General features: G+C 32.8%; 2 long non-coding RNA genes across 2 annotated transcripts; both read right to left on the bottom strand.

The window, feature by feature from the left end:
- Positions 1–1,928: 1,928 nt before the first annotated feature.
- LOC134269509 (uncharacterized) lies at positions 1,929–3,082 on the bottom strand. Its single transcript, XR_009992585.1, has 3 exons — positions 2,932–3,082; positions 2,153–2,258; positions 1,929–2,037 (listed from the first exon to the last, which is right to left on the bottom strand). It is a non-coding gene; the product is annotated as an uncharacterized LOC134269509 (long non-coding RNA).
- An 18,807-nt stretch (positions 3,083–21,889) lies between these two features.
- On the bottom strand, positions 21,890–26,244 carry LOC134269508 (uncharacterized). The gene is made up of 3 exons (XR_009992584.1): positions 25,729–26,244; positions 22,907–23,038; positions 21,890–22,101 (listed from the first exon to the last, which is right to left on the bottom strand). It is a non-coding gene; the product is annotated as an uncharacterized LOC134269508 (long non-coding RNA).
- Positions 26,245–26,369: the final 125 nt, after the last annotated feature.

The raw sequence follows: 26,369 nt of genomic DNA, 5'->3' as shown, positions 1-26,369 counted from the left end.
TCGTTCGTTTATTGCTTTTCGCATTTACCTAAGACAAAGCGACATGAGATATTTGTCTCATCTTTTTTAATTATGATTATGGCTAATTGATTTCAAACATTTAGCTTATAAGTCATGTATTATAGTCTAAATTTATGAGCGGTGGATCCAAGGGGAGTTGATATTTAAATACTTGTGGTGGATCAAAGGATACTAATGATTTTTGCAAATTTATTTCAACGTTTAGTTAATATTTCTGTGTGTGATCATGATCTTAACTAAGAAGTGGTGGATCCAAGGCAAGTGGATATTGATTGTTTTGATAGCCATAAGAGTTGTGGTGGATATAAAGGGAGTAGATAGATATTTGTAATAGGTCAAAGGATAATAATGATTATGGTTAATTGATTTCAAACATATAGCTTATATGTCATAGTGTGATCAAGATCTAAACTTATAAGTGGTGGATCCAAGGGGAGTGGATATTTATCTTTTTTAATTATTTGTGTTTGATCAAAGGTTATTAATGAATTGTGATCATGTCTAATTTATTTCAAACATTTAGCTCGTGATCTTAATTTTAAAGTGGTTGATCCAAGGCAAGTGGATATTATTTTTAAATATTTGTGATGGGTAAAAGGACATTACTGATTCCGGCTAATTGATTTCAAACATTAAACTTATATGTCATGTGTGATCAAGATCAGAACTCATAAGTGGTGGATCCAAGGGGGTGGATATTTATCTTTTTTAAATATTTGTGAATGATCAAAGGATATTAATGATTTATGATTATGGCTAATTTATTTCAAACATTTAGCTTTTATGTCACCCATATCGAAAATAAATATAAAAATAATAGATTAAAATAATACAAAAATAATACAAAAAAAGTATATTTTTAATGACCAAATTTGGAACCCTTTTTATCTTGGTTCCAAATTAGGTCAAAAATAATACACTTTCTTAGAAATGAAACACAAAAAAATATATTTTTAATATACTTTATTTCTCAGTAAAAATACAAAAATAATACACTTGATGTATTTTTTCTGTACTCTTGTATTTTTTCTGTATTAAATCCTAATCCAAAGTACAAAAATAATACAATTTAGAGAAGAACTAAAAAATACAAAAATAATATAAAATGTATTAATTTTGTATCAGTCTATTATTTCTGTATTATTTGGAGCACCTTGAAAAAGAAAAAATAGGAAAATAATACAAAATGTATTAATTTTGTATCAGTCTATTATTTCTGTATTATTTGGAACACCTTAAAAAAAATAGGAAAATAATACAAAATGTATTAATTTTGTATGAGTCTATTATTTCTGTATTATTTGGAGCACCTTGAAAAAAAAAATAGGAAAATAATACAAAATGTATTAATTTTGTATCAGTCTATTATTTCTGTATTATTTGGAGCACCTTGAAAATTAAAATAGGAAAAAAATACAAAATGTATTAATTTTGTATCAGTCTATTATTTCTGTATTATTTGGAGCACCTTGAAAAAAAAATAGGAAAATAATACAAAATGTATTAATTTTGTATCAGTCTATTATTTCTGTATTAAAATCGATTTTAAAATTAAAAAAATCTAAAATACATTCTGAAAGGTACCAAAAAAAAATACATTTAGGAGTTCAAAAAAGGTACAAGAATGATAGACAAAAAGTACATAAAAAAGCTTTAAATAATACAAAGCAGTGCCTAGAAAAGTACTAAAAACGTGAAAAACTTCTTAAATGCAGCTTTCAATCAGATTTTAAAGAGAAATGGTTTTAGATTACTGATTTAGTTATTTTTTTGCGCAATAATCATGATCTTTTCTGCCTTACATACAGTATTCACTCTTCAATTGTCCTCATTTCTAAGTCATGTTTTATCAATCTTATTGCCTTTGTAAATTATACATTTATAATGAGATATGAATTCAAAAGTCTAGATCTTCTCTCTGCTTTGGGGTTTCTTTTGCACAGCACTATACTTTATTGAAGAAGTACATCTCCAGTTTTCTCACTGTCATCCTGCTTGGTCCTGCATAATCTTAGACTACAAAATAGAATATCAAAATGTACTGGGGTATATCAAAAATAGATGCACAGACACACACAAAAAGAAATCTTCACATGATTAGCTGATATTGTCATTTGTCAATGTTACACACCTGTAATGCTTCAAGGGGTAGGGTGGGAGGGTGGGTGGGTAGGTGTCCTAGCTATTCCTCTATAACTAATCAGCTTTTCTTCTTTGGCTCTGTAGAGGCACTCAAACTGAAAAAGTAATGATACTGATAAATGTTTTGCATAACAGGTAGAAATAAAGACCATTAAAAGATGAAAATATAAAACTGTCAATACACCTCATTGGAATTGGGGGGGGGGGGGGGTCATTTGATTTGAAATCTTAAACTGATATTGGGGAAGGGAAACATGGATCATCATTTATTGATATAAAAAATAATTAGTTTGTGCCTAGAATCATTAAATCATATACGATAGGGAACCACACAGACTGTTCAAGTCATTTTTGAAATAATTATAAGTATGCTAAACCATAAATCCATGAAGCTTAGTTGCAATGATTACCCCCCCCCCCCCTTCACTTTTCAAAATTTAATTGGTTGTATGCCAAGATGATTTTATCTGTTATAATTCCATGCTTAGGCCTGAGGGATAGGGTGAAATTAATTTTTAAGTCATTTTTGGTCCATGTAAATAATATCATCTGCCATTGAACATGTTGAAAGCCCGTAATTATCCATAAAATTCAAGATAGAAAGAACAAAACAAAACTCTCTTTCGCCACAAATCCAACATCTCCAATATATCTACATTCAATTTGACCTACTATGAATTGGTTATAAAAGATATTATTAACATTTATTCATCTACATTTCACATTTTAAAAATTGAGACTACTGTGCTATTTTATTTAAATTCTTACCGCATATGGCGTTGTTTACACCAGGAAAGCCAGGGCATGATGCTTGAAAAACGCCAACCTCCTTCCGTTTTCGCTTTTCTTTGTTTAAAATTGTGATCCATGCTAACATGCTGTAGCTAAACATCTATTTTCTACCAATTTCATCGGCGAATACTAGCTAAATTTTTATTAAACATCACAACTCTCTCAATTCTGTTCCTCGATCTATTTTTCAAAATGGCGTGGGTAAATCACCGTTAACCAATCAGAGAAAAGCAAAGAAAAATTTTAAAATCTGACCAATCAAATAGCTCCTTATTTACGAAGATTGCCGGTTTTTAAATATAAAATATTTTTAACAGTCTAAGGAAATGTATTTATTTTCGAAGTCTAATAAGTAATATGAAATCAATTTAATAAACCCTTGATCATTACTAGAATAATTAGGAGGACTCATTTCTTATATTCGTTATATTTGTTTTTAAGAAATTTTCCGATTACAGATGAAAGATTTCTGGTCAGCCATATTGTTTTGTTTTTTTAATTATACAAGTTGACCTGTAAAGTAGACCATAAAGTTCAAGAAGAATGATCAAATTAGTGTTAAATCTAAAGCAAAATAACAAGGTATAGAGCCATGCCCCCTTTTCTCGGCGCCATGTCCTTTTTTCCTGACAAAAAATTAATAAATATTCCCAGTGTTGGCGATATTCCTTAGCTGTTCTGTTGATTCAGTGCATACTGATAACCTCTTGTTTACATAACGCAACCAACAATTGACCAAGTGTGAATTCACGACAGGAAATCACTTCACGCTTGAACGATTCACACAGCCACCTGGCTAATTAACATGCCGCAGGCTGTCAGGGTAGAAGATTTAACTTGAGAAACTGTCATTTGATTGCATTGATTACACAAGAATTAGCCCAAGATCAAACATAATTAACTTGTAAATTATTAACTAATTAAAATCAGGATCGTTTTTTTTTAAAACTGAGAGTAGAATTATAAACACAGAGTTGAAGAAAAACTCGTCTGATATTTTATCTGAATAAAAACAACTTACTTTGTACCAAAAACTGAATGTGATGTGACAAAAGGCTAAAAAACAACAACCTAAGTTAGTTTCAGCTAACATTCTCTAGTGTAAATATCTATCTTAAACACACTGATAATTTAATTAGGAAACCTACTACTTGCACATCCCTTTCTACTTGAACATTGTAAGCTCATTTCTTGAAATTTATTTAGGATAATTTGAATGTGATTCCTTCTCTGAGTGAAAAAAATGCACATATTTACTAAAATCTGAAGAAAACATCGTATGTATGGTATTAGCTAGTTGCCAGTTGGGATTTTCCATGTGCACAGGTAAATCACGTGATTTCTGAATTGTAGTATGATGTAATCATTTGTTAGCCTGCAAGACCACCTGTTGTGTGATAGATCTAAACAGTGAAAGATGGGGTGTTGCTAAAACGCGGAACGGAAAACGGAACGGAACGGAAAACGGAAAATTAATGTCAAGCAAATAACCTAGATTTGATATAAATCACACATAAAAAGCAATATTCATGATATAAAAGGCACCTTTAATGAAAAATTATAGTAAAATACGATATATTCATTAACCTGATGCACCCCTCAGAACTGGCACATGTACATGGGATGGTCAATAAATATAGTCTGTGAGATATATACTTACCAGACTTTAATCCAGGGTATCCATCTGAAGGTTTCGTTCAAATTAAATTTTTTTAAGAAAGCTCATTCATACACGAAATATATGAATTGGCGGAAGGTAAAAAACTGCTAGTATGTACATATATGTGTCTGTAAACATTGGCGTCGGAAGCAAATTGAAAGTGGGGGGGGGGGGGTAGGTGTAAAAAAATATATATACCTTCAGAAAAACCTGACAAGCACAAAAAAAAGGATATGATGAAGATTTCCCAAACACGGAAATCATATTTCGTTGGGGGGGGGTGTAAGTTCGAACTTCAATGGCAAATTTTCTTCCCCAACACCATCACTTTCACAATTTTTAACCTATATTGCGACGTGTCTGTGGAAAGTGGGGGGGGGGGGCAAAAACTACAAAGCAATGTTCAATATCTATACTAGATATATGTTTGGAAAAAAGTGGGGGGGGGGGCTAAGCCCCCTTGCGCCACCCCCCCCCCCCCGGTTCCGACGCCTACGGTAAAGACAAAAAAAACATGCACCCGTTTTGACATTCAGATTATGCATGCAGTGGCGTATCCAGGAATCTTGAAAGGGGGGCAGTTTGGGGTCGGAATAGGTGCCCTCAGCAACACAAAAATTGATATAATAAATGACATGTACATTTTGTCACCAAAAATAGGTTAGGGGGGGGGGGGGGTTGGGTCTTGGTCCCTCTAAATCAGTGACATGATATCAATGCATATTGAGAAATTAAAATATGAACATAAGAAAAAAGTTCTTTCAAATGAATTTAAATGAATTTAACAGCATGTTCAATAGCCGCAGATCTGTTCTCTCCGAAAAAAATATATTGATAGACCGGAGAGCTACAGTTCCTACCATTGAAAAAACTGTATATTAATTGCGCACAAAAAGTGCGCTCGGTTCTCGATTTATTTCTCCATGTTTTTAAACTGTGATCTCAAAACATTACCATGATTACTAACCCTGTGTTCCGAGCATATTCTTTCGCTGTTTCCACAACCAAACAGTGGCATTCCTCATAATTGTCGTTAATTGTCCTCCTGACCCTGATATTGTAATCATAGAACATTTCGCTTATGTATACTGCCATTTTGGTTTCAAATATAATTCGGTCCAATATGCTTCGTTCAGATGTCAACTATGAGAGTACTTCATAGAGGAGAAAGGAATGTTTAAGATCTTCCCTTATTTGCAATTGAGGTAAGAATTTGGAAGAATTAATCAAGGACCGAGCGCACTTTTTTTGTGCGCAATAAATATACAGTTTTTTCAATGGGTGGCTATGTAGCTCTCCGGTCTATCAATATATTTTTTTCGGAGAGCTATGTACAGATCTGCAGCTACATGTTCAACTGTTTTCTTTAGTTGCAACTTTTCAGATATGAGGCGAAAAACAGGGAATCTGAAAATGTTTACGGGGTCATTCATACCAAACCCTCACCTCCAAACACACTTTAATTTCATTGACTGTACAGATGATACATAAATTTTGCCACAGTTAAGATTTATGACTCTATCTTTATATCCAGGATTTTAATAGATAGAAAGCAGCTCTATTTTGTACAAATTTTTAACAAGTTTGCACTCGAGGTGTTTATCCGAAAGGGGTACTCTAACAGTAATCTTAAGATATTTTTTTAGATGTTTATTTCTCTTACCAATTAACATGATTCATTTAGATATCAAATGTTTGCCTCCCCCTCCCCGTTTTTTTTCCAGACATAAGGTTTTCATTATAGAATTGTTCATTGAAACTCCCAACACTTTCTGTTAAATGTACGTAGTAAGTTAGTGTAAAAATAAGTACTGAAAGAATTTGAGTCGGAATTTAACCCCCCCCCTTTCGAATAGAACAATTGTTTTCTTTTTTCGCTTGTCCAGTTCTTTTCAGGTACTATTAAATTGATTGTTTCTTCTCCGACACCCCCCCCCCCCTTTCGTCACTGCTATGTCAGCGGTTTTCGTGAATAGGAGACTTAACATGACTATAATCAACTTGCATTTATTAATGTGGGATTAAATATGCATAAATTTACCGTTTCTGATAAAATTTGTGTATTTTAGATTATTTAATCTGAAACTATATTTTCCGTTTTCCGTTCCGTTCCGTTTTCCGTTCCGTTTTCCGTTCCGCGTTTTAGCAACACCCGTGAAAGATGTAAACCCGCTGAGAAGTTAATGTAAACCCGCTGTAAAATCTTCATGCCCAAGATGGAAATATTTCTCTAGATTACCACTGATAGAGATTAACATAAATTTTAGTACCAATTATTTATTTAAGTTCTAGATAATCGGATACCAAGATTCCTGAAAAAAATATATAATATAAATTTTCTAAGTACCGGGTATGCTATAAACTTAAAAAAAAAAGCAGCAGACATTTTGCAAGGAATTTCTCTTAAATTTATAAAGTTCATAAAGACAAATGTAAATAGAAAAAAATATGTCTAAATTTAACCCCCCCCCCCCCCCCAACAACAAAATGAATTAGAGACCAAATATATGGAATTTTCTGTAAATGTACTAAAATAAAAAAAATACTGATCGTCTTTCTGTAAAATTACCAAGTCCAAATTTAATATAAAAATAATACAGACAAACTCTGTAAAATTACTAAGTCTAAATTTGATATAAAAATAATACAGACAAACTGTCTGTAAAAATATTAAGTCCAAATTTAATACAGAAATGATACAGTCTAACTGTATAGACTTTTCTGTAAAATTACTAAGTTCAAATTTGATACAGAAAAAATACATCTGGAAAAAATTAAGTCCTGAAATAATACAAAAATAATATACTGAAAATAATCTAAGTCCAAAAAATACAAAAATAATACACTGAAAATAATCTAAGTCCAAAAAAATACAAAAATAATACACTGTACAAAATCAAAGTCAAATTTTAATACGAAAATGATATACTGAATTTTTTGTGATAGGAAAATAATATATTTTTTCTGTATTATTTTAAGAAAGTACAAAAATGAATGTATTAAAAGTATATTAAAAATATACTTTACTGTATTATTTTTTGATATGGGCTAGGTGTGAACATGATCTTAATTTAAAAGTGGTGGATCTAAGGGGAGCGGATATTATTTTTAAATATTTGTGGTGGGTAAAAGGATAATAATGATTATGGCTAATTTATTTCAAACTTTAATCTTACATGTCATGTGTGATCAAGAACTTAACTTATTAGTGGTGGATCCATGGGGAGTGGATATTCATTTTTTAAAGAAATATTTGTGGTGTATCAAGGATATTAATGACTATGCCATAGTCATTAATATCCTTGATATGGTTGATTGATTTTAAGCATTAAGATTATATGTCATGTGTGGTCATGATCTAAACTGATAAGTGGTGGATCCAAGAGGCATAAATATTTTATTTTTAAATATTTGGGTGAATCAAAAGATTTTAATAATTGTACTTTGTGATTATATATAACTGAATTGAGTTCCATTAACTAAATATGTAGATATATTGCACATGAATTAAATAAATCCAATCTTATTAGTGGTGAATGCAAGGGGAATGGAGATTTAAAAAAAATCCACAAACTAGACATCATATAAACCTAACATATATAAATATACATTAGTTAAGGAAAGAGACCCTCTTTGGACACTGTGAATTGGTTGCTGTTGTGTTGGTATTAAATTTTCTTGTTTCATTTTTTTAATTATTCAGATTAATGGTCATCGATCAAATAATCTGTGAAGAGTTTTATGATGAATGTTTCATTTTGGGAGGCAACTGCCTTAGAAACCTGTTTTCATATAAATCTTCTTTTACATAAGCAAAAATTTGAAGAATGAATACTTGAAAATTTGAAAAATAATAGATATTTGTTATAACTATCCACTTTTATAAAATGAGAAACAGAGAAGATACCAATGATCCATTAGTCTAAGAAAAAAACCCAAGTTTTTAGGAATTATCTTACAGTAAATATATCAATACATGGGATTTAAAACCCCATGATAAAGAAACGTGGGAGAAAAAACCCCATATGACAATATAAGCAACATATGGGCTTAAAAAACCTACATTGATTTTCGTGGGGTTATTTCCCCCATGGGGTGAAAAATAAACCCCATGGGGTTTTTGTGGGTTTTTTTGTGGGGTATTTTTAAGTTCATGTTTCCCCATGGGATTTTTGTTTTTGAACTCAAATATCTCAAAAACTAGCAGAAAATGTTGAATTTTTTTTTTCATAAATCAATTTGATTATAAAAACCCCACCATTTAAAAAAAACCCTAAGATGATAGCTTTAAAGGAAAAGGGTGCGCAAGTTCGGAAAAATGTCCATTCCGAAGTTGTCCGTCCCACTGTTATGTGTTTCCTCTTCTGAAAATTGTATTTTTTCTTAAAATCTTATCATCTACGGGATTCGTCTTATTTATGTCTAAAAAAGGATAATTTACAAAATACATGTAAGTTAATAATACGCGTCGTGGTGAAACCGGGAAGATGAATTTCGGTGGATGTCAGTCAGGCGCGGATCCATAAATTTTTTCCAAGGGGGGGGGGGGGAGGTTTACCTCAGTCAAAACAAAAACCTATTTCGTGGGGGGTGGGGGGGGGGGTGGGGGATGTAGTGGTGACTTTTGTTGTTGCCTCAAATCTTTCACCTTACATACCCATTTCAAATATATTACCAGAGGGGTCTGCGTTTTCCAAGGGGGGTGCATGGTAACTTTTTTCTTGTTTTAGTATATACATTTTTTTAACTGATAAATTCCAGGGGGTCCTGACCCCGCCGACCCCCCCCCCCCCCCATAGATCCGCGCATGTCAGTTGAGTGTGTTACACACTTGAACTTACACCTGACCATAAGAATGTTTCAAATCGACTTTCATGCTAATTTGATGAGGGTTTCGTGCGTACTGCATGCTCAGAGAACGAACGTGTAAATGGGTTGAACAGATGAATATAAACCAAAGTTGTGGAAATTAAAAATCATTAGAATTATTAATTGTGAATTCAATATAATTAAAAATCATAACACTTTACGAAAAGAATGCTTTCCGTATGGACGAGAAATACGCTCAGATATTATTATATCAATTTCGTGTTTCTGCTGTCAATTCTCTGATCTAAAACAAAATTTTAAGTCAATTATACTCAGGAATATACTTTCACTTAGATCCTGCACTAAAACTTTGATTAAATACAGCTCAAATTTTATTCGACATATTTAACACGAATTCAGGTCGATGCTATTTCAATTGGTCTGAGATTACTCATTTGGAATTCCATTCAAAGTTTTAATACGAAAAATTGAATAAATTATTTTACAAATATAAATTTCTAGAAACACCAATAATTCATATGAAATAGGCCTTTAATTGTCACCAAAAATGTTCTTCTAAGTAAACTATGTTATGACATATAATCGAGCAAAAACGCAGTTTCTTGATATCGGTCGCGCAAGATGAACTATACTGCTGTATATGCAGCAGTTTCAGAGGTAAAACTGTAGATGGACATGTCATCCATCGTCGCAAACCACGGCCAAAATATACGATCCTCTCCCATATGCGGACTCCGGACCGTTGCTTGAGACGATGCATGTCATCAGTCTCCAAAACATTCCTAGAGATGCGGAGAAGAAAATATTGCTGCAGAGGGCTAGATTAATTCGTAAAACAAAAAATCTTATATTTGTTCTGCACATTTTGTAAACAATGACTATCCGTCTGCAGAACATCCACTACCGAAAATGAAATTTAGCTTTTATTTAACCCCCCCCCCCAAAAAAAATAGGCCTATTCGAATATGTATCAGCATTTTATCAGTAATCTGGTTCGATTTTTCTTTTGTAAGAAGGGGGGGGGGTCACACAACGCCTTATTATACTAGTATACAGATTAATACAAATCCAGAAAGATTCTTTGACTGAGCAATTCAAAAAATTACGAAATAGTTAGATTTCTTTTTATTCACAAACACAACCATGAACATACACTTTCTTTATAGCGCATGCGTATTAGACACAGTAAAGGAGTTCCTTTCAAGGGAAATAACTCACCTTTTTGAAATGGAGAATAGAAGTCTTGTACAGGATATAGATATTGCATATTATGGATATCGCATCTTATGTCGGTATGAATAAAGATTATCTTTGCAAAGGCTTAAAAACATTTAATATATCCATTAAATCCTCTTTTAAATGTATATTCAGATTTTAGAAATTTGCGGATGAAAGTGCCATGTGAACATGTTTGGATTTTACAAGAAATTCGAACTCACGCGACATGAAAAATAAGATGACCCTTGCGGCTGACAAAGCTCACAACATCCGTCGTGGTCTAAGCTTGTTTAGACCCAGCTGATGAGCACCAACAAAATTTACCCTAGATGCGGGTGATTTAATGGGGATATTTAAAAATGTTTAAAAATTGGGGACAAAAATAAAAAAAAATGTATATAAGGAAGAAGATTGTGTAAGAAATTTAGAGATGTAAGCGTAATTGCTTTTTTCATGTTCGTTATGCTTTCGATAAAAAAAAAACACGAAATTCAAGCAAGGAAAGGCGGGTGAATCATCGAAATTCCGCAAACGTTTGTAGACCTCTAGTTCTTCCCTTAAATCATTAACATATCGGAACATTCCAGTAATAATTACATGTATCTCTTTGTTTTCGTTTTACTTTCGTAGCTTTGTCATTTCCAAAATTTTGTAGCATATTTCGAGTTTGATGATGGATATTGAGAGTATACAGAAATCACGATTTTTTTAAAAACGAAAATGTCTACCAAAACAAGCTATTGAAAAATCGTGTGCCATATAAGTACAATTATTTTTTCAAATTTTCTGAAAAAGGGTGATCGTCTTAATGTAAACTATAGGAATACAAAACATTTTGCAAACTGTTGAGCGTAATTTGAAACAAGTTACATCTGTATTTGCAAGCATTTGGTAACAACCAGTGTTTTCGAAAATTTCTGACCGATCCGATCGTCAGAGTACATAAGACAGTGCATTAAAAATTTAATTTCGTTTTGAGCAAATTCAGATTTAAAAAGGATCGCCGTGATATTTTTTCAGTCTGTATTTATTATGTCGTAATAAAAAATTACAAGATTTGAAATTTTCACATTCATAATACCGTACCCGCTTGAAATGTGGGAGGGTATACATGTATAGTGAACATAATGTCCGTCTATCTGTTCGTCCATTCGTCTGTTACGTATAAAGGTACCCATCTCTTATCCGCAACTCTTTTTAAACCACTAATTGAATTTAATGAGACTTTTACTGAATCTGCGTTTAACAGATATTAGCCTTTGAAAGTTTTAGGCATATCTAGGATTTTCACTACAAAAATATTTTGAAATATACATAGGTACGCACCTTTAAAACACTGAAAATCTTATTGCCCTACGTATGTACGAATATGTGCCTTTCATGAGTGCTTAAAGAAGAGTTTTTTTCTTTTCTTTTGGCGTGATGTAAAAAAAAATATCTTTGAAAGAACTATCAAAAGCAATTCATACTGAGTGTATCAGATAGAAAGCTCTCGATCTATTTTAAATGGAGGTAAAAATTTAAAATATGGGGAAAGATGAAATAAAATTTCATATCTTAGTGTATCAATCGGAAAGTTATGGAGCTCCACCTAATTCAATATATCAACTTATAACCAAAGGGCAAAAGACAACTCTTTACAAACACTCTGGTTTCGCAAAATTACTACATGTATTAGTTTTGGGGGGTATAGAAGTCAATTCGTTGACATGTAAAAATACGTGATCGTTAATTTATTTATGTCTCAGCAATCGAAGATTCGGAGATATATACAGCAGTTTTGCCCCGTCCGCCTGTCTGTCTGTTTGTATATATAGCTTTCTGTTTCCTTATTTTGTCCATAGAAAACTTATGCCCAAAACTTTTGATTGGCTGGAACTTTGGCTTTCATATTTAATACATTTGCATTTCTTGCAGTGGCGTAGCATCGTTTTTGAAAGTGGGGGGGGGGGGGCACCCAGAGAAAAAAATTTTTACTTACCTGAAAAAGTTGACAAGTAAAAAAAAAAAAGGAAAAAGTTGCCGAAAGTCGAAAATCCTATTTCGTTGGGGGGGGGGGGGGGGGCAACCAGGCTTTCAATTAACATTTCCTATAATACAAGTAAGGTTGCTACGCCCCTGTCTTGTGACAAGGCCTTTCTTTCGTTAACTATTGTATAAAGACATTCATTTTTTGTGTGACATGGTCTTTTCTTTCGGTACCAAAATATTTAAACTCCTGACCTTGGACTTTGACCCAATTTACAAACATCATCTGCATCAATAAACTTTAACCTTGTCCATAATTATTGAACAGCTCGTATCAAGCCTCTGTACTTCACATGTGTATTCTTTGTGATAAGATCTTTTACGGATTTAAATATTTTTTACCTTTATCTTTGAGTTTGAGCCTCTTCTAAAAACCTTTAATCGTGCTAGATGTAACTGTTGAACAATTAGTACAGGAATCTTTATACTTCACAATACATTCAATGCGACAAGGCTTCATTTGAATACTAACAGTTTTTACCTATTGAGCTTGACCTTGAACTTTGACCTACTTTTAAAAAACTTTAATCTTGATTGTAAAATTGATGATTTGTGCTAGGGCTTTTTAAATATTTCACATGTGTTTTCCTTTTGACAAACTCTTCCCCTGGCCTGGGTACCTTAAATTTGACCATTTGACGTACGTTAACTTGCATTTGAGTAACTTCAACCTTCGACAAAAGTTGGCGAAGGGGGACATAAGTGTTTGAGAAATCTTGTTTCTGTATGATTTCTCAAAAAGTACAATTTTTAAAGTATCATAACAAGGTGTCTTATTGTATACAAATAGTTCCTGTTTGAATTTAAAAATAACGGTACATTTTTTACGTAGATGGGTTAGCAAATTTTGTGAAATATTATATACTTATACTGTACAACTGATTGGTTCTTTGTAATAAACAATACAATACAATCATTGTTTTAAAATTAGACCTAATCAAGAATATTGATATCAAGACTACAGGAGTGGAATCGAGGCAGTGTCAGGTCCATGTATTTCTTTCCTGATTAAAAATATTTTAAGAGCTGATAAACATGATTATCGTAAATAAGAGACCATTACGTTTCTTTTCAATATTGAGTTCAATCATACACCTAAGCTTAAGGTTGGTAATTCATTTTTATTGACAACATTAATTGTTTCAATAGCTAGAAAGTGTCGTAAAGGAAACAACATTCTGTTGTATATATGAAGTTTTAAAATGGGTCCAAATCACCGCGTTTAAAACTTCATTTGCTGAAATACATCATGTATCATTTTAGCATGATTAAATACAGATCTTAGAGGTTCTACTTTTAACATTTTTTAATAATTTTAAAAGATCAGAAATTTTGGAATAGATATTTTCCCCCATTTGTAGAAACAAGTGTTGCACCGCGTATATGCTCAATTAAACAGATTTTCAATGTGTGCGTTTTATGTTTTAGTTGATTTGGAGAATGGGATTAAAATCTGTCTATAAACGATCAATTTGTGTTGATGCTTTACGTACCACAATATCTACAAGCACATTATTACTGAGGAATTTAATATGCATGGAACATGTTGGAAAAAAAGAACAAAAATTTAGAATTTCTCAACAGTGCTAAAATCGCATGGTGTAGATTACATTGTAAGTAGTCCTACATGTAACATGTGTTTTTCCTTCATTCATATATGAACTTCTAGTGTATGATAATTTTTCAAATAATTGTTTGGTCACTTAATTTTAAAACCAATCCCCTTCCCTCTGAAATCCCTTACTTTTGTCTATAATAATAACACAGCTGAAATTTATAGGAATACGTGCAAATGCAAAAGGCGCGCCCTGCATTTTTTAATCTTGATTCATATTTTTTTTAAAAATTCATTCTTTGCATCATATTTTTTAGAGTCATTCTATGACACAAGAAATAAAGAATTCGTGAATTTAATTGATAAGCAGCATCAAATTATAATAAAATGTGTGTATGGTTCAAAGTTTTCAGTTTCAAAGCAAAAAATTCTAATTTATTCATAGGCGTCGAAACCGGGGAGGAGGGTTGCAGAGGGTGTCTTTACCCCCTTTTCCCAAATATACACATGATATAAGCATTGATAATTGGACTTAACCCCCAAAACATTTTTGTTATTACATTTTCCAGTCCTTCCGTCGCTTATGTCATTCATTTCTTTTACTCCGCTCCAAGTTACTCTCACAAGGTCCTAGCAAGGTCATTGTGTTCTTTCTTCACATGAATAGACAAAAGCGATTGACAAAATTGACTTAACTGGCAGAATTTCGGTAATTTATTGCAGGCAATGTTAATTTCTGAACTGGCTGCAGCTCTTTACTTTGTAATTAAGGCCAGACTACCAATTACCCTACTTTACAAGGTGTGACCGATCCTGACACTCCTACGTGAAAATGACACCTGCATCACATTAGACAAGGGTTAGCAAATTATACAATGTACAATGTACGTTGTAACAATAAAGCTGGCTATACTTATAAATAAAACATCAACATTTCATGGGTGTCAAATTTACAATTTGATTAAGATTTTGACCATGCTTGTCATCAGTGTATATAAAATTGTATTATATAGTATTAAAGTAAATTACAGAAAAACCCTCAACCTGTCGTATTCTGCTCTGATTTTTTTTTATTTTTATAAGGACGTGTATTTACGGAACCTGGGTTATTTTAATTAATAATCATAATTTTTACCACTTATCTTCTCATATTTCATGAAAAGTTGCATTTTATATAAGTATACATGAAATATGAGATATGTTATTTGTTATTGTTAATTATTATTTCCTTACTAGACTTATCAAGCGTGAAGGAGTTTACAAATATTACTATTTCTATTAATAAACATGTATCTAATTATATAATGATGACGATTAATGTTCGGATCCCCCGGAATTTCAAGGTTTTTCAATGTATATACTTAAGGAGGTTAACCAAGTAAAATCATAAAAATATGAATAACCTTGGACCTCCCCTAGAAAACGGGGACCCCTCGGACTCCTCCTTGAAAACAAGGATCTATTTTAAGTTGATATAAAAATTTCTATAGGTATGATGTTTCGAATGTAATCGAGTACCCCCTCCCCGAAATAGGTTTTGCATGTTTGCCCCCCCCCCTTTTTATATAAAATTTCTGGATCCGCGCCTGCTTTTGTATTGAAATACTTAACTTATATCGAAGCTTTGTTGGCACGAATATTATTTTTACAAATTTAACTAGATGAATCCTAATTTAGAAAAAAAAACAGTCATCTGTGTTTACAAATAATTGTTGTACTTAATCTATTATGTTTTTATCCAAAAAAAAATTTTTTTTATTTAAATTATAGTTTTAAATAAATATTCTTTATTAATTTTTTACATTATACATGTAAAAAAAAATCAAAGATTTTGTAGATCAATGTGCCAGTGATATTTTTATTTATTCTCTTGAATATATCTGCCTAAATGCTCAACAGCACTGCCATGTCGGGGTTTCGAGGAGATCATTTATCTTTCTAATGAACATGATGAACCCCATCGGTAATTTCGTTTATCATGTGTTCATTCCACTGTTGGCTGCAACCGGAAGAGGAATTATTTTTAAAAACCTACAAAATATAGATGAAAAGTTCGGACATTTGCCCGATTCAGCATATTGGAAATGTTTTGAACGAAATTTGAAGCCAGGATGGTTTATAAATCACACACGTGTGAGTATATTCTTTATTGCGAACATATTATAAACAATTATGCTCCACTTTTTACGGATGGCGTTTTACAACCACTGTTTGTCAATCGTCGTAAACATTTATCGTAATATTCTTGAACCCTACTCTCAGCAGCATTTATCTGTTTAACAATTGCAAATTATGAGAGCAATTTAAAATTTTAATGCACTCTTCATGATCTTCTTAAAAGAATCGCATTAAAAAAACATGTTTTTATCTTCAGATAGGGTAAGGAAGGGAAGCTTCTACAAAAAAAAAAATCCTGTAAATTTCTGGACCATAAAATGCTAAGACAATAGATCTTATGGACAGAGTCTATATTTTTATTTATAATAAAGTACGCTGATTCTACCAAAAGTTTGAATATCATAACAGCAAAACTAGAGTATACAAGAATTGAGTTTATTTTTTCTGTTTAGATTTATTTTTTATTTTTTTCCTCGACATCAAAATCTGTTTATCTAGCATACAAACACATTGAGTACATTACGAAGAGATCGACCTGTAAAAAATGTAACTTTCAAGATCCCAGGATAAGATGCTAGGATAAAGTTTGATAAGTTTTGTACTGAAAACAATTTTTATGAGCACCAGACAAGTCAACTTTTAGTGTAAGTAATAATGATAAGCCGTCCCAATATATGTGCAATATAAGAAGAAATGGGGGGGGGGGGGGGATTATCAAAGAAAAGATCTAATTCACTGTACAGTGTAGCTTATAGACATTTCCTACTGCAATTTCAAGATATAATCAGTGAAATGTGTTGTCCCAGGATCACATCATTCCTTATTTTCTCCGGTAATATGTTTCCATTTTTTTACAGATAGATTTTTGACTCTTGCCTTTAGAGCGGTGTAAAGGCGATATAGGGAATATTACTCCGTATATACTTTTTTGAACATGTTGAATACGAGTAAATATAGCCGTCCAGGGGAAATTTTTACTAAGATTTTTTAGAGCTGTACATCCATGTAGCCGTCCAGAGGAATATGAGGCAATACAAACACTGAATCAAATTTTCAAAGTTATCTGACATTGTCAAAAAATAATTATAATTTACTCTCTACCGTCTTCTTCGATTAAGTATTTGTTTAAAATATGCAGGTTTTCATTAGGTATCCGTATTGCGTCATATTCTATAAATAATGGTTGTACTATTCTGTCACGTAGCAACGGGGGGGGGGGGGGGTTGGGCAGGGGGGACTGTCCCCTTTGTTCCCAACATTACTTTTAATTCTGGAAATGTTCACTGAAAGGCTGCCCCCCCCCCACACACACACTTTAAAAGTTGCCCCCACCCCCCATGAAATAGGATTTTCGTGTTTGCTTGACAACTTTTTCAAGTTATTTTTTTTTCTCTGGCTGCCCCCTTTCAAAAACGATGCTTCGTGGCTGCTATTAGGCTAACACAAATGATGGAAATATCATTGAAGCCCGGAGGACCGGGCTGCTTTATACATACAAGTTTAAGTGTTGGTGTATGGGGATTGGGGTGGGAGTAATTATTTAGAATTAAAGGTTTTCTAAATATTGAAAAGATTGTTAATCAGAATGTTCTTTCCGTTTATAAATTAGGAGATATACATAATATACATCGAATTTCACTTATCGCATAAAAAACGTTCATATTTTATATTCTAAAATTGAAAAATAATATATTTTTAAATATAGGTGATGCATGTGTCTTACTTCAATTTACATTTTATGCAGCCATCATTTACTTCAGGAATTGATCAAGTTTAAAATGGTATCGTTTTTGATTTATTTTTATCCGACTACAAGTTTTCAAAATATTCGCGACTATCGTCTCCATCAGTTACACTGTATAGACGCATGACTTTTCGCACATATCGAAGCGGTTTTTTGATCAAGACTCATTTTCATTCCTACCTATATATTTCCCGGGCGACAATTGATGGTTACATTGAATGTTTTCTTATTAAGGTCTTGATGTACGCTTTGATGCAAAGCCCCGCTGAGGACACATAATCGCTTGACCATAATTGATCTTACTGCATCAGTGTTTATTTACTTCTGTTGTCATATAAAACCCCGAAACGATACATATGACAAGTAACAGCTTTTCAAAAAGCTTGCCTGACTTAATCAATCAATATCTGTAAGAGAAGTGATAAACCTTTTTAACAATACTTTTTTGTGTTTGAAATATGTCTTTTTATTTGAGAACCTTGTAAAAATATTTAATCATTTAACTTGTAAAAGAACGATGCCTTTGCTGCATTTTGAAGAGTTGTTAACAGAATGGTTAATGTATGTGGGTTCTCTGCCAATCGCAACTCCTCGGTCCCACTCCTCGGGCCTTATCTAGGGAAGAAGACCACATACCAAATGTATTGTTAATTTATACGTCATGATACCCCTCCCCCCCCCCTTTCACAAACTTTGAAATAAAAGCATGGATGATGTATATAGACCTATTTTCTGTAAAATATGGAGTTAACTTTATTCAATGTAATGATTTTATCTAAATATACTATAGAAGGGGCTTCTAACTCCGTTTTTACTGTGAACAGGAAATGTATAAATTTCTTACATCCGATGATGTCAATACATTCGAGTTTGTTTTTCGACCTCTGACGAAAAGACCCGAGATGATGCGATTGACTTTTCTGCAAGTAGATTGATCTACCCCAGTAACCCCTGGATCTAAATTTAAAGCTACACCTATTCTGAAATCTGTTGTCAAATCATTCATTGTGAACATTTTATGAATGGATATATAAACAGAATGGATATAATTAAATACATATGCTGTAGGAAAGTATTTTCTCTAATGAAGATAACAGTAGTAGTTTGTTATCATTGATCTTTTTTTTCTGAAAGGTGGGTACTATAATTTTTTGAGAACGAAATAGGTAAAACCAACATTTAGGCCTTTGTGGAAAAGAAGTCTAAGATTTCGCACAGGTAATTTCTTTCGTCAAATCGTCTGGATTCTGGTTGAACTGTGTCAATCGTTTGTGGTGAATGGACTAGTCCATTAAAATATGGAATAAACCAACAGAGGGGAAACAAATTAGAGAAATCATTTGTCCATATTCTGATACATACGATTCACATGTTAAAATAAAATTTGTAGACAGAATTTCTTAATCATAAGAAGATGGAGGTTACAATAACAAACTTAATTTAATTCCATGGAAGTTAGCACCCCTATTCATACAATAGAACAATCCATGAAAAGGCGCGAAGATCGCTTACTCGTGACATTTGGCGCGAAAAGAGCGATTCGCCCCTTTTTGTAGAATATAAATGAACTGATCCAGTAGTATAGAAATGCAGAAAAAAAGATACACGAACACGTTGAAACGGTAAATCACATGGAATAATCTGTTTCATATAAACAGAGTAAACAAAGTAAATACTGCATTATTTTGCATCAGTAAAATCATTGTTTCCCTGAAAAAAGTTTCTTTTAACATGCAGGTAAAAGATTTCCAATGTAAATCAGCTTGCACAAAATCTAGCTCTCTGGGTATGATCTATTAGTTTCGGATCCAGCAATTATCAATCCTTATACAGCCTGACGCCGTGACGTCAGGCAATAAATATTCTATGCTGTTTAATTCTATTTGCATTTTATTTAATTTAAAAAAAAACCTTTTTATTATACGTCTACTGATTTTTCACTATGAAAAAGTAAATCGATATATTTTGCTGATTTCCTGAAAATCACCGTGAATAAACCGATTCCCTGCAATACAAACTGATTCCCTGCAAAAAAGTATGGGTTTTTTTTTGGATGAACTGATACACACCTATTCGGAACACAGCATTTTCTTTCAACATACGACAAACTTAGAAATGTTCCGAATAAACTCATGAATGTTCATTAATGAATCGAAATGCATCGCGAGTCAACTGGTCCCATATCAATCAAAAAGAACCAGTTTACTGGTAGCAAACGACAACAGAACAGGACGGGGGAATATTACTCCGTCTTTAAGGTTTGCACTTCAGATCTTCATGGCCGTCCGGAGGAATATTACCCCGTCTTTAAGTTTTTTGCATTTTAGATCTCTTCGTGACCGTCCGGGGGAATATTACTCCATCTTTTAGTTTTGCATTTTAGATGATCTGTACATTGGCGGTTCGGGGGAATATTACTCCTCTTAAAAGTTTTTGCCTTTTAAATTTGTACACAGCGGGTTAGGGTAACATAACTCTTTAGATAAGCTTTTTAAGAGCTGTATATAGCATTTCAGGAGAAATTATTTCTTAGATAATTTTTTACCATTTTAGATCGTCGCATAGCTCTCCAGAGGGATATTACTCCGTAGATAGAATTTGATTTGTTAGTGCAGAGTAAAGCTGTCCAAGAGAATATTACTCCGTAGATGTGTTTGCAGACGTCCATAGGAATATTACTCCGTAGATGTGTTTGTATACGCCAAGAGGAATATTACTACGTAGATGTGTTTGCAGACATCCAGTGGAATGTTACTCCGTAGATGCGTTTGCAGACGGCCATAAGAATATTACTACGTAGATGTGTTTGTGAACGCCCAGAGGAATATTACTCCGTAGATATTTGCAGACGTTTATATTACTCTGTAGTTTAGATATCGCTTCAATAGAACTTTGCATACTTAGCGTTCTGGAGGATTGTTACTCTGTCGAAAAACTTTCGTCGTAGTATAGCATTACATAGAGGAATATTACTCTGTGGCTTAGACTTAGTCCTAATAGAACTGTGTAATATAAGCCTTCTGGGGGAATATTACGCCCCAGATAAGTGTTTGTCGTAGCAGATCTGTACATAGAAAACTTTTACCCCGTAGTTCATATTTTGTCTTAACAGACTTTACTCCGTAGTTAGATTTTGGCTCAATAGAGCTGTGCATACATAGGTATAGCCTTCTGGAGGAATATTACTCCGTAATACAGATATTGCTTCAATAGAACTTTGCATACTTAGCGTTCTGGAGGAATATTACTCTTTAGATAAGTTTCGTCGTAGTAGAGCTGCACTTAGAGGAATATTACTACATAGTTCAGATTATTTCTTATAATCATCGTACAAAATCTTCTAGAGGAATATTACCCTGTATACGAGATTTTGTCTTACTTAAGCCTTACAACATTTTTGTTTTAGTTTAGAGTTGTAAATAACCTTAGAGGAATATTACTCTGTAGTGAATTTTCAGACTTCAGAAGCTTTGCATTAAATGGTCTTCTGGAGGATTATTACTCCGGAGGTAAGGGGTGAAGTTTTGGCACACTCGTACATGTGCGTATATTTACAGAGGAATATTACTCCATACTTTAGTGTTTTGTTGAAACACTGTTCTAAATATGAATAATTTTTTTAAGAAGATATCTCTGATTTGTTTCTTCTTATTCGTATTACAGAGGTTGTATTAAATCATATCAAACTCTGAATTGAAACCCGGAAAAGGTACGGTGAAGCACAGTACCTTTTTATTTTGCTGTCCCTTATAAATTCAAGATTTATGACATCTTTCACTTACTTATAGGCTTCCTAATATGGGTACAGTCCACTAATTGTTTTCCCATAGGCGACAATGTTAACGTTTCTTCTCATAGCGATGTCCCTAATTTTCGTTCAGAAGTGAGTGACCCCTCAAATCAAAGCACATCTACTTGTCTTTCCTTGGTTAAAATCTCGAGGTGGCATGTCAGATTCGTTTTCCGGCAAAATGCGTATGTCTGCGGGAACCTCTAAAAATGAAAGTGAAAGTAGGGGAATTTCAGAATTATCACTGGCGTTATAATACACAAAATAATTCAGCTGATCTTCTTGATAAATTACATCTTCCAAGTTTTTTTGGTAGGAAAGATACTCCTTATCAACAAGTGTGAGGCTCAATTCAGTACATCTGCCCAATTTTTTTTATGCAAGTCTGCAAATTAAGGAACTTGTAATTTTTTCTGCACTACTTTCTTCTCCTACCGATTCTAAAAATAATTAGTGGGATGTACCCAATATGAAAAAGCATTTTTTTGATTTTACAATATTTCACACTGTTTGTCAATCTAGAGCATAAGTAGAGACATCATGCCAAGTTTCATGAAAATTCAACAATTAATTAAGATTTTACAACATTTACAGTTCTATGTCTAATATCCTTAAAAAATGCTCCAATCTAGCCAAAACTGCACCCAAGTTTTAAGTCAAATTTTAGCCTATTAACACATTTATACGAGACAAATGAGACAAAATTTTGAATTTCCTGACAAATCGCATAACGTCGTCTGTCAAATATTCATGAAACTTCAATTCTTATATCCGTGTAATCTTAATAATGCATAATTTACAAAACAAAGATGTAGATCTAATTAATTCGAAATTCTTAAATAAGAAAAAAATCTATATAAGTGCAAAATGTATATAGCAGTGCATGTACAGATTAGTTATAGATAAATACTTTCACATTCTCATCACCTATCAAATATGTAAATTTCCTCACCCCCACCCCATCCCCCACTTCAATGAATTTTTATTTTTTAGAAAACTTTAACTTACACATTTTGTCGACTGTCACATTTTGCTGGTGCTGTTTCAAGATGTATTCAAATGGGTATGCATTTGCTGGCCAATAGTTTTAAACACCATCAGCATGGGCCTCATGTTTTTCCTGTACCAATCACCATGAACCTAAAAAAATCAATACAATAAATGGCACAATATCACATTTGCAAACAGACAGACACACAGACATTCAAAACGTACAATTTTACCATATTCCTTTTATGCCCATTACTTGAAATTAATTAATTTAAAAAATGATTAATATGCTCCCACCTGAAATCACACTGTTAATAGCCATTCTCTGTAACCACTTAAACTTCGTTGCCACGCATGGTCACCGATTTTGATGAAACTTCACCCATGCTTAGTACTTGGCACCAGAAACAAATATCAAACAAAATTTCGTTGCTAAGTGTCTCGGTTGCTATGGCAACAGCCGGAAAAGTTTGAAAAATCGAGATTTTCATCCACTTTAAATCTTGATTGTGGCTTAATAAAAACTAGAAAAAGCAAACAAACCATTCTCTCAAAAACATGACACCTTGATGTCACTTATACTGTAAAGAAACTGTTTAGAATATATCTCTAAGTAAGTGGTAACTAAGGGTACATTTGGAATACATTTAAAATGCTGAAATATGCTGAAAAACACTCCGTATTCACTAATGGTAGGTGTTACATGCTCAAACTCAATCAACAACTTAAGAAAAACAATGAAAATGTTTGAACTTAAGTATATAAGTATAAGCAATATTATTCTATAAATAACTTTTATGGTTGCCATGGTAACACAGTATTACCATGCAAAACCAGTAACTAAGATTGGGTTAATGCTACTGTGTTGAGGAAAAACATGAAAATTCAAGACTGGCAAATATGCATCCTTAGGACCTTGCATCACCAAAACCATAAGAAAAATTGGATGTAATTGCTACTTTGCAGTGTTACTATGGAAACAAAGTACCAGTGCTTAAAAGTGAATTATTTTTCGCTGCATTAAGAATTAAATTGCCATATAATCAAGAAAAAAATTAAAGGACTCAGCTTGAATGGTACTTATCTGTTAGAACTGAAGTTGAATATCATATATTGATAAAATTTGATGAAGAAAACAACACTGTTGCTATGGTTACCAAGGAGGGAAAATGTTCGATTTTGTGAACTTTATATCAATATTGAACCCTGTGTGCCAACTTCTTGCATCCACTTAGAGATTGGATGATAGTCAAAATAAAAAGTCAGGTTAGCTGTTAATAAATATCAATCATAAAAGTTTTGGGAATCTACATTTAAGGGTACGTATCCAAGGGAAGAAAATATTTTTCAGATTTTTAAGCATATATTTTCTGCTTATTTCCATAGCAACGCTCTATATAAAGAATCTAATCTGATTTTTTTCAAATGGGAAAACTAGAAGTACACCAACATCTTTAAAAATTGATCATTAGTTATGAGGAAATATGCTTTTTAAAAGATAGGATCAGATTTAAACATACAGAGTGTTATTTTGAAGGCTCTCTGTGGTATAAAAACCTTGGCAACCATTGCCAACCAAAATGAAATATCATATTTTGTTCTTGGTATATGTTTCAAGGCTCTTTTTTCTATTATTTGGTCACATTTCATTCTATAATTGCTTTTTATTTTTACGTGTATGACTTTATAAAATTCAATGAATATTTTTTTTACTTTTGAATACTTTGTTACCATAGTAACGTATGTAATAGTTAATTTACCAAACATGTTTATCATGCAATTGAGACATCTGACCTTCAACTTTTGGAAACAGTCATTGCCAATTGTTTGCTTTACCGCAAATGTTAACAATGGGGCTCTAAACATGTTAAAAAATGCCATTTTTCGAACTTTAAGACATGTTGCCATGGTAACTATAAAGCATAGCAACCAATTTTTGCCTGATTTCAGTTTAGGGTATCAATGACTTTTATCATAGAGAGTTTGGAGAAATTCTGAGACTATGCGTGCCACAGCTCCTATATAAAATTTCAAATCATTACAGAGAATGGCTCTTAACATTAGTAATTATATATAAGTTAATTCAGCAGAATAGGTAAAAATCATGTTTTACTGACAATAATTGTACATTCAACAAATACATGTAATGCAATTGCTAAAAAATATGAGGAAAACCAGTTAATGTGCATGTTCACACACATCGTTTAACTCCCAGACAACTGTAACCAGCTTCACCGCGCAACTGATCTGAAATGATGTATATGTATGTCATGTATGTGACGAGCCGATCATCGACATGTTCCAAAAACATTAAATTGTTATTTACAAATATTGTACTAAGGTATACCTCTTACCTCCTGTGTAAAATACAAATGCACATCACCTATATACTGCTAAACACCGCACTGAACAGTTTTGATAACTTTCTGCTAAGTCTACTTTCACTTCGACCTTGACCCCGATTGAATACCGATCCCGAACTCATTTGTGAATTTTTGTGTATTGAAAATAAACCACAGTGGGGCATGTACATCTACATAATTGCTTCTTAATCAAATTATACATTTATGATTCTGAATAAATAAATTATATAAATCGATACATTTAATCTACATGATACATGTGTAAACAATGGGTGATACACATATGAGCATGTTGACTGTTCAGGGGGGAGGGGTGGGGGGGGGGGGGGGGGGTAGACACTTTATTTATGAATCAATTTGTTTAAAAATGTGTATCAACAATAAAAGAATTGTTATTTTCATAAATCTGAACAATTGAAAATAATAGAAAACACCAACTTTTAAATAAATTCAAGATTTATGACATCTTTCACTTACTTATAGGCTTCCTAATATGGGTACAGTCCACTAATTGTTTTCCCATAGGCGACAATGTTAACGTTTCTTCTCATAGCGATGTCCCTAATTTTCGTTCAGAAGTGAGTGACCCCTCAAATCAAAGCACATCTACTTGTCTTTCCTTGGTTAAAATCTCGAGGTGGCATGTCAGATTCGTTTTCCGGCAAAATGCGTATGTCTGCGGGAACCTCTAAAAATGAAAGTGAAAGTAGGGGAATTTCAGAATTATCACTGGCGTTATAATACACAAAATAATTCAGCTGATCTTCTTGATAAATTACATCTTCCAAGTTTTTTTGGTAGGAAAGATACTCCTTATCAACAAGTGTGAGGCTCAATTCAGTACATCTGCCCAATTTTTTTTATGCAAGTCTGCAAATTAAGGAACTTGTAATTTTTTCTGCACTACTTTCTTCTCCTACCGATTCTAAAAATAATTAGTGGGATGTACCCAATATGAAAAAGCATTTTTTTGATTTTACAATATTTCACACTGTTTGTCAATCTAGAGCATAAGTAGAGACATCATGCCAAGTTTCATGAAAATTCAACAATTAATTAAGATTTTACAACATTTACAGTTCTATGTCTAATATCCTTAAAAAATGCTCCAATCTAGC

Source organism: Saccostrea cucullata, unplaced genomic scaffold (genome assembly GCF_032062105.1).
Source record: "Saccostrea cucullata isolate Sc308-1 unplaced genomic scaffold, CSIRO_AGI_Scuc_v1 ctg9017, whole genome shotgun sequence".
Taxonomy (NCBI): Eukaryota; Metazoa; Mollusca; class Bivalvia; order Ostreida; family Ostreidae; genus Saccostrea; species Saccostrea cuccullata.
Note: the sequence above shows the minus strand (reverse complement) of the source record. Positions and strands in the feature narration are given on the sequence as shown.